This window comes from Arachis hypogaea, chromosome 10, assembly GCF_003086295.3.
Source record: "Arachis hypogaea cultivar Tifrunner chromosome 10, arahy.Tifrunner.gnm2.J5K5, whole genome shotgun sequence".
NCBI classification, from domain to species: Eukaryota; Viridiplantae; Streptophyta; class Magnoliopsida; order Fabales; family Fabaceae; genus Arachis; species Arachis hypogaea.
The window spans coordinates 72,661,669-72,670,634 of record NC_092045.1 but is presented as its reverse complement, the minus strand read 5'-3'; positions in this window follow the sequence as shown (position 1 = coordinate 72,670,634).

The following is an 8,966-nucleotide window of genomic DNA, read 5'->3' as shown; positions in this document are numbered from 1 at the left end:
TTTAAGCACACTCTTTTTGCTTTGGATCACGACTTTAACCGCTCAGTCTCAAGCTTTTCACTTGGACCTTCATGACACAAGCACATGGTTAGGGACAACTTGATTTAGCCACTTAGGCTAGGATTTTATTCCTTTGGACCCTCTTATCCATTAATGCTCAAAGCCTTGGATCCTTTTTACCCTTTGCCTCTTAGTTTAAAGGGTTATTGGCTTATTCTGCTTGCTTTTTCTTTTTTTCTCTCTATTATTTTTTTATAATTTTTTTATTTTTTCGCAAGCTTTGTGTTTTTCACTACTTTTTGTTGCTTCAAGAATCAATTTTATGATTTTTTAGATTATCAATAACATTTCTCTTTTTTCATCATTCTTTCAAGAGACAACAATTTTAACATTCATAAACTTCACTATAAAAATATGCACTGTTCATGTCATGCATTCAGAATTACAGAAAATACCACTACATTTAAGTAAATAAGACTATTCTTCAATATAGACCCACTTTCTCTTGCAATATATCACTCCTGTATTTTTTTTTATTTGGATTCAAGCTCAGTGAGTAATACATGAGACATCTTTTCAGAATTAAAGAAATAGGGAGAACTAAACTAGTCCTAGGTTTCTAACTAATAAAGGATCATGCAGCAAACAAAGCAAAATAGCAAAAAACCGGAACATAACATAGTAAAAGCGGGAGGGGATAAAAGAAATGAAAGGAACTCAACCACCTTAGTTATCCAAACAGTTGTTTTATTCTTCAGGTTGTGCTCCTTTGTGAAGATGATTCACCTCCCTTAGTGCCATAAAATTAAACAGAAAATTCTTAAGCGAAGCGTCAACACCAAACTTAAATTTTTGCTTGTCCTCAAGCAAAGAAAATCTGAAAACAAAAACAAATAATAATATGAAATAAGAATAAAAGGATAAAGGAACAAGAGAGAATTAGGATTGGGAGAGAGAGAAAGAAAATTAAAACTGGGCGGCGAACTAGTGTAATTGTGTGGCGCAGGCGACGTGTACGCGTACGGCACGCGTACGCATGGGTCGCAGAATTTTCTTAATGACGCGTAAGAGTCAGGCACGCGTCCGTGTGGGTCGCGGAATTTTCTTAATGACGCGTAAGAGTCAGGCACGCGTCCGCGTGCCCTTGGCTTTGTGCGAGTCGCGCAAAGGCAGCCGCACGCACGCACAACTTGCTGTTCGCGTGGCTTGGGAACCCAGATTTTCAATCGACGCGTTTGCGTCATGCACGCGCACACGTGGATGGCCATTTGTGCAAATGATGCGTACGCGTCAGGGAGGCGTACGCGTGAACAAGTTTTGTGCTTCTATAACACTTCCAACCCCAAGCCAACACAACTCTCTGCCCAACACATATTTACGTCGAAATTCAAGGTCACGCGTATGCGTGAGTGACGTGCACGCGTAGATTGCCAAAATCACGAATGACGCGCACGCGTGGGGTACGCGTACGCGTGGGCTTGTTTGTGCAAAAGGCATCATTCTGGCGCCACTCCCGCGACACTCTCTGTTCATTTTTATTTTTCACGCACATGCATATGACGCGTTCGTGTCAGTGATGCTTGCGCGTCATGTGCTCCTCTTCTTTTTTTTTCAGTTCCTATTCTAAAATAGCTGCATGATCAGAAAATTAGTAAGAACTCAATAAAAATGAAATAAGAAAGAAAACTAATACTACAAAAAATAACTAAGAATGAAAAGGAACGACCATACCACGGTGGGTTGTCTCCCACCAAGCACTTTTTGTTAAAGTCCTTAAGTTGGACATGTGGTGAGCTCTTTGTCATGGTGGCTTGTGCTTGTACTGATCCAGGAATCTCCACCAATGTTTGTAATTCCAATGGCCACCGGGATTCCAAGCTAGGCGCATAACGCCTTCGAGCAAGTTGAAGTAAGTGACAAGGCCCCAAGAGGGTTGATTGTGGGAATGAATTTCAGGGTCCCAAACCTTGCTTTTACACCCGTCTTCTTGTGGATCACTATTATTCCCACCGGGTGGCAAGCAATATGAATTCTCACAGAGACATCCAAACAACCTTCTAGACCCATTCAATTGAGCTCTACACCAATTCTTGCAATTCAATTTGGAGCATGCAACCATATTGAACCTTGCTTGACAACGCTTGCCACTAACTATCTTCCTCTTACTCTTAATGCCACAAAGAGCTCTAAGTTGACTATCTATCTCCGGTAGCCCATATTCAAGTGGGAAGGTAAAGGTTAAGGATAGGAATTTTACCCACTTGAATGTTGTATTGGATGGTGATGGCTTTGGAAGAGGTCTTGCAAGCTCCACTCCCTTGTGTTCTTCTTTGAATTCTTCTACCTCTTTGTAAGCTTCCTCAATTTCAACCTCTTCCTCTTGGTAGCTTTCTTCTAATTAAATCCCTTCTTCATTGCTTACCAAGGGCATGGGAGGTTGTGCATCTTCCTCTTCTTCCATATGTGAGGGTGGAAAGTTCTCTAATTCACTGGATTATAAACTCCTTTGATTAGTTTCCTCACTTTCTTCCATAGGATCTTGCATTGTATCTCTTGGGAAGGAATTTGCTTGTTCCCCTTCCTGGTTTTTTATCATCGTCTGCACATAATTCTCTACATTTTTGACACTCGTCTTTATATCATGTAGGAATTCCTTCATGAGGAGCTCAAGATTTGATGGTATTTGAGATGAATAAGGAGATTGTGGCTCTTGATATAAATAAAAAGGAGATGATGGTTCTTGATATGAATAGGGAGATGGTGGCTCTTGGTATGGGTAGAAAGATGATGGTTCTTGACATGGATAGAAAGATGATGGTTCTTGATATGAATATTGAGATGGTGATTCTTGATATGAATATGGAGGTGGTGGCTCTTGATAGTTGGAACATGGAGCATTGAAGTCTCTTTGGTTTTGACCTTGCCAACCAAAATTTGGATAGCTCCTCCATCCACCATAATATGAATCACTACTCGGGTGTGAGTAGTAACCCATGTGATCTCTCTCCATTATTTTTTCTTAGCACAAAACACCAAACAGAATTAAACGCACCATGTGGTAAACAGGAAAGCAAGGAAGACAGAACAGAATTTTTTTTGAATTTTTTTTAGAGAAAAATTACTACGGGGACACCAAACATAATTTCAAAAATTAAGAGAAAAGAGAGAAAAAAAATTTAAATAAAATAAATCAAAATAAATATATATTTTTTTCGAAAAATTTTTAAAAATAGATTTTAATAAAATTAAAAATAAAATGCCTAATCTAAGCAATCAAACAACTAATAGTTGTTAATCACAGTCAATCCCCGGCAACAGCGCCAAAAACTTGGTGCGGTATTTTATAACCCACAAACTAACCGGCAAGTGCACCGGGTCGTACCAAGTAATACCTTACATGAGTAAGGGTCGACCCACGAGGATTGATGGATTAAGCAACAGTTATTGAGTGATAAGCTTAGTCTGGAAAACAAAAAATACTGTTTGAATGTTCAAAGAGCATTAAACAGTAAATTAAGAATTTTAGAAAGCAAGCAGCAATGAGTTGGGAATAAAATATGGAGAAAACAGTTAAGGCTTCAGAGTTATCTATTTTCCGGATTGATTTTTCTTATCAACTATTTTAATCATGTATGATTTAATTCATGGCAAACTATATGTGACTAGACCCTAATTCCTTAGACCTTCCTAGTCTCCTCTAAAATTCATTAACTGCCAATTCCTTGGTCAATTAAATCTAATTAGAAGGTGATGATCAAATTCCAGTTTATATGCCACAAGAATCCTAATTATCCAAAAATAAGGGGATTATATGTCACGTATCCCGTTAAATACAAACAATTAGAAATTCAGGAAAATATGTTTTCAAGCTGTTGTTCAAGTATAAAGCTTTTCCAAGTTATACAAGAACTCAATTAGAACATGGGTCATACTTCTGTTCCACCCAAATTCATAAAACAAAGAATGAAAATAATTATTGAAATATAAATCAAAACATGAATTAAATTAGAAAGAGCAAATAAAATCAATCCATACAAATAAACAGAGTTCCTAACCTTAATAGTGGAGGATTAGTTGCTCATGGAATGTAAGTTTGTATAGAATTCCCTAATGGAATCCCCCTAATGGAATCTCCATAGAAGAGAAGTCTCTCCTTTTTATAACTAATTCTAATTAATTTAAAATCTAATATCTAAAATTAAGATAATATCTTTTCCTATTTTAAAATCAAATTTGAATTTAAATCAGAATTAACTATGTACTCCGCGTCTTGTAACGTGGGGACCAGTTGGCTTCACTGGATCCGCGCCTAACTTGGGTGCTAAAATGGGGCCCATAAATCACGCCCAGCAGTTTCTGCATTTTCTGCACGTGGCGCATGTCATGCTTACGCGTCAGTCACGCGTACGCGTCGCTGGTCTTTTTCGCAAGTCACGTGGACGCGTCGGTCACGCGTACGCATCGCTGAGCAAATCTTCAATTCACGCGTACGCATCAGTCACGTGCACGCGTCGCCATGAATACCTCCAAATCACGCGTACGCGTTAGTCATGCGTACGTGTCGCTTCTCGCTGCCATCTCCTTTGATTCTTGTGCTGCAGAAACTCCATCAAATCCAGCTGAATGCTACCTAAAATAAACAAAAATTGTGAAAGACTCAAAGTAGCATCCATATTGGCTAAAAGATAATTAATTCTTTATTAAACTCAACAAATTAGATACAAGTTCACTAGGAAAAGATAGGAAAGATTCTCACGCATCTATGGATGAGGTTCAGCACTGATGGCAGAAGAAGTGCCGATTGATGCAACTACAGAATGAGCACAAATGTTTTTGCAGTTTTTAATTAAGATCTCCAATTTCTAACCAGTATGGCTTTGAACCATGTTGAAAATATTTTAAAGCTTAGAACAATTTTCAAATATGGTTTGAAACGTTTGGTTTAAATGATTTGATTTTGAAACTATGTCGGAACTCTTGGTTTAAATGATTTTTTTGTCTTTTCAAAAAGTTTTAACATTGATCTAGTTTAGATTGAACTTGTTTTGAAGGTTTTAAAATTTTTTATAAAAGCGGTCTTCAGTTTGAAGGAAAATTTATGTTCGGTGTAGTGGAGTAATTCGAGTTATTCGTGACGAATAACCAGAGTGATGCAGCGGAAGGCGAGAGGGAATATCGACACGGTAGAACTATGATGGACGATGTAACACCCTAACTACTAAAACTCACGCTTCCGGCTGCGCGACTCTGATAGCTCGGACATTACGATGACACTTATATTATTTAATACTAAAATATGAGCCTGTTTAAAACTTTAAACTGCAAAACCGTTCCCAAAAATACTTTCATTCACTTCTTTCAAATTCGTTTCCTTTACTTAGGCAAAACCAACTTCAACCCTCATGATAAATTCTAGAACGTTTCAACTGTTCAAAATTGTTTTACTCTTGCAAGAATTCAAAATTCAAAGAGTACTTAAAACCTTTCTCAAAACATTTCAAAATGAAACTTGTCAATAGACCCTTAGGTTCTTTTAAAGTCATTGAAACTCCTCTAATTGGAACCCTCAAGTCAAATTCAAAGGCATTGCACTTGTCAAATTTAAAACAGCTTTAAAATATAAGTTTCATCTAAATAACTTTCTCCTGAAAGAGATACAATGCCTTTCTTAAGAAGCAAGACTAAATCACAATTTCCTCTTTAATAATTCATTTCAAAAGCATGAATCATCATTTTTTTGATAATTCAAATAAAAGAGTAGAAGTCTTTAACTCATCATTTTTTTCCAAACAACATTTCAATAAAGACTCGGATTTTATAGAAATTTTGGTAGCATCTCCCCTAAAACTTGGACTTTGCCACCCGGTTTGGGTCCCAACAAAACCCTTCCACAATCCTTTTCGACACACCAAAATCCAAAATCAGTTCAAGGCAAGCCAAAATCCAACAATCATCTCAATTTCATATTTCAAAAAAACCGTTTCAAAATCAAATCATTATCAGCCGAATAAGCTCATTTCTAAAGCTTTAAAGAAACGGTTCAGAAACAATCATTTATCAAACCATATCATTTAAAGCAAACCAAGCTAAATTCAAGAGTGTATTCTATTTTTCACATTTTCAAGAAAATCAACTCAACTCAAATCCATTCCCAAGGGATTAAACTCGATATCAAAGCTTTAAAAGAATCAACTTCAAAAGCATTTTGTTTCACAATCCACACAGCAAACCAACCAAGAAACGTTCATAATCAATTGAGACAAATCAAACCATACATAAGGCCGATACAATTACCAAATACATATTTTTTTCACATCAGTACCCATATATAATAATTCCAACATACAAAATATAGTTTTTCGGAAAGCGCCCCTACCTCAAAACGCAAATTCCATAATCCAAATGCCTCATAAGTTCTTTTCGCCTCAACTCGAAATCAAAGGCAGCTTCAAAGCACAACCCCACACATCTTCGCAGCAGCATAAACAGCTCTAAATTACAACAAGTAACCTCAGTTACTAAACTCTAAGAACATTAATACCGTAAAGGCTTTAATACAAGTAGGGACACTAACGTAGGGTTTCAAAAACTGATATACTCACCGAATTAACAAAACAGAACAGCTGTAATTTTGAATTGACCCCGGCAACAGCTCTGGCGGCGGCCAAAGCTATGTTGGATCAACTAGAAAAAACCACGCAGCATCATAACCTTTTCGAAATCCAAAAAGGACAGAAATCACAAATTTAAAACCCTTACCGGAAAAGAGCGTTCTCTGGCGGCAGAGGTAGCCTCAGCTTCAACTACTCGCAACAGTAACAACAACCCTAACCATGACATGCCATAACTCGAACTCAGCCCACAACCAAGGAGAAGTTACTGAGCCAAGTGGCGGCATCCCCGGTGGTGTTTCTGGTGGCCACAAGACTGCTCCTGACAACCAGAACAGCGGCACGCCGCCTCCCTCTTTGACGGCGGCAGTTCCGACTGAGGCGGCGCCGGCGACACAAGCGTGGCTGGGCATGGTAGCTGAACCCCAACTCAGCCTCAGATTTCTCTGCCTCGCCTGTTCGGTATGATTGGATGGCCTTCTCCTCAACGGCATTGTGGCAGAGCAAATCAGATTGGCGACGGCAGAGGTCACGGCGCGTTCGACGGCGACGCGGGCAGGAGGTGCCGGCGACAGCGGTGGCTTCACCTTCTCCGCACGCGCTCCTCCTTCTCCATCGGTGGCTATGGCTCACGCTGTCTTCCGGTCGCGGTTCTGCCTCTGACGCTGCACAAAGATGATCGGCAAAGGTGACAATAGCAAGGGGCAATGGCGACTGCGACGGCGGTGAGCCCTGGCGTTGGCACCGCCCCTTCTTTCCTCTGGGCTCCTTGTTTCGCGACAAATAGGTAGAGGCGGCTGGGTGTTAGCGACGGCAACCCGTGGTGGTAGTGGCGCGACTGGCTCTCTCTCTCTCGATCTCCACCCTTGGATGTGCGACTGCGTTACCCTCTCTCCCCTCTCTTTTGGCAGACCCCCTTCCCCTGTTTCCCTTTCTATTTCTTTCTTTCTTTCATCTTTTCAGCCGTTGCTGCTGCTGGTTGTTAGGGAAGGGTTTTGGTGGCTGTTGGGTTAGAGGGAATGGGTAACCGGATTAGGGTTTTTAGGGTTAGGGGTAGTTTTGTACTTTTAAATAAAATAGGACCAATATGGTAATTAAAAATAGATTTTAACCCAACAATGATAAAGCATAAAAATACTATTTGCTCATCAATTTACAAATCATTTTCCATAAAATGTCCAAATCCAATAATCAGAAATAATATACTTAATTTCTCTATTTTCCAAAATAGCAGTATTAATATTTAAAATATTACTTATTTAATCCAAATCATATGAAATCTTTATTATTTCGCAACTACCAACTTTATAATTCAAATATAGAAAATAATCCAATAATTGTAGAATTGGATAATAATCATAACTCATCTCAAATTCAATAAATCAAAACTTGCCTTAATTGTCTTTAATAAAATAACTTTTGAAATTAAGGCTTTAAATAACCATATGATTTGAGACTTGATCATAAAAAGACTTTTCAAAGGTTCTGGGTCTTACATTCTACCCACCTTATAAAAGTTTTCGCCCTCAAAAATTGTTACAAAACGAACGAAATTTCATATCAATTCACCCTTGGACACATTTAAGGAAGAAGCAAAAATATCTCAAAATATAAACATATATACGATTTTCAAATACTTGGGTGGTCGTATACATAAAGATACAAAGGTAGGAGTGTGATTGCAAGGCAAACGTTACAAGATAGGCTCAATGCACAAGGTCACATAATCTCAAGACTTTACAAAAACTTGAGGTAACAAAATAGGGTGCGAACCAAGATAGGCGTTCACAAAACAAGGCGATAATCAATGTGACATAAAGGCTACCAAAATAGGTTGGTAATAAAACAATGGCTACAACGTTCGCCGACAAATCTCGTTCGTACTTCAGAACCTCAACTTCCCAACTCCACCAATCACTTTACAACCTCATAGCCGATCATGGGCCTAACACCCACAAGCTCGTTTGCAAGGGACAAAACACCCACAACTCATTATAACATTACACACTTACCGCCTCACCTTCCATATACACATATCATGTCTTAAAGAACTAACGCATCGCGTTACTACATCTACAAGTCGCACGTGATATCAAAACAATTCTCGAGTCTACTCAGAAAGATACCAGATTCAGAAAGGAAAGACACATGTCAAGAATAATACTCATAGATTTGGGAGAATGTATCCAATCCAGGTAAACAAAGACACTCAACCAATGAAGTTTGCTAGAAATAAATCAATTAACAACTTCAAAGATAACCCTTATATCAAAGAAATCCAACAGGACCAATAAGAATAAAATTCAGCGCATTATTTTGAAACAAATTCAAGCTGAGTCAAAGAAGAATGAGGTT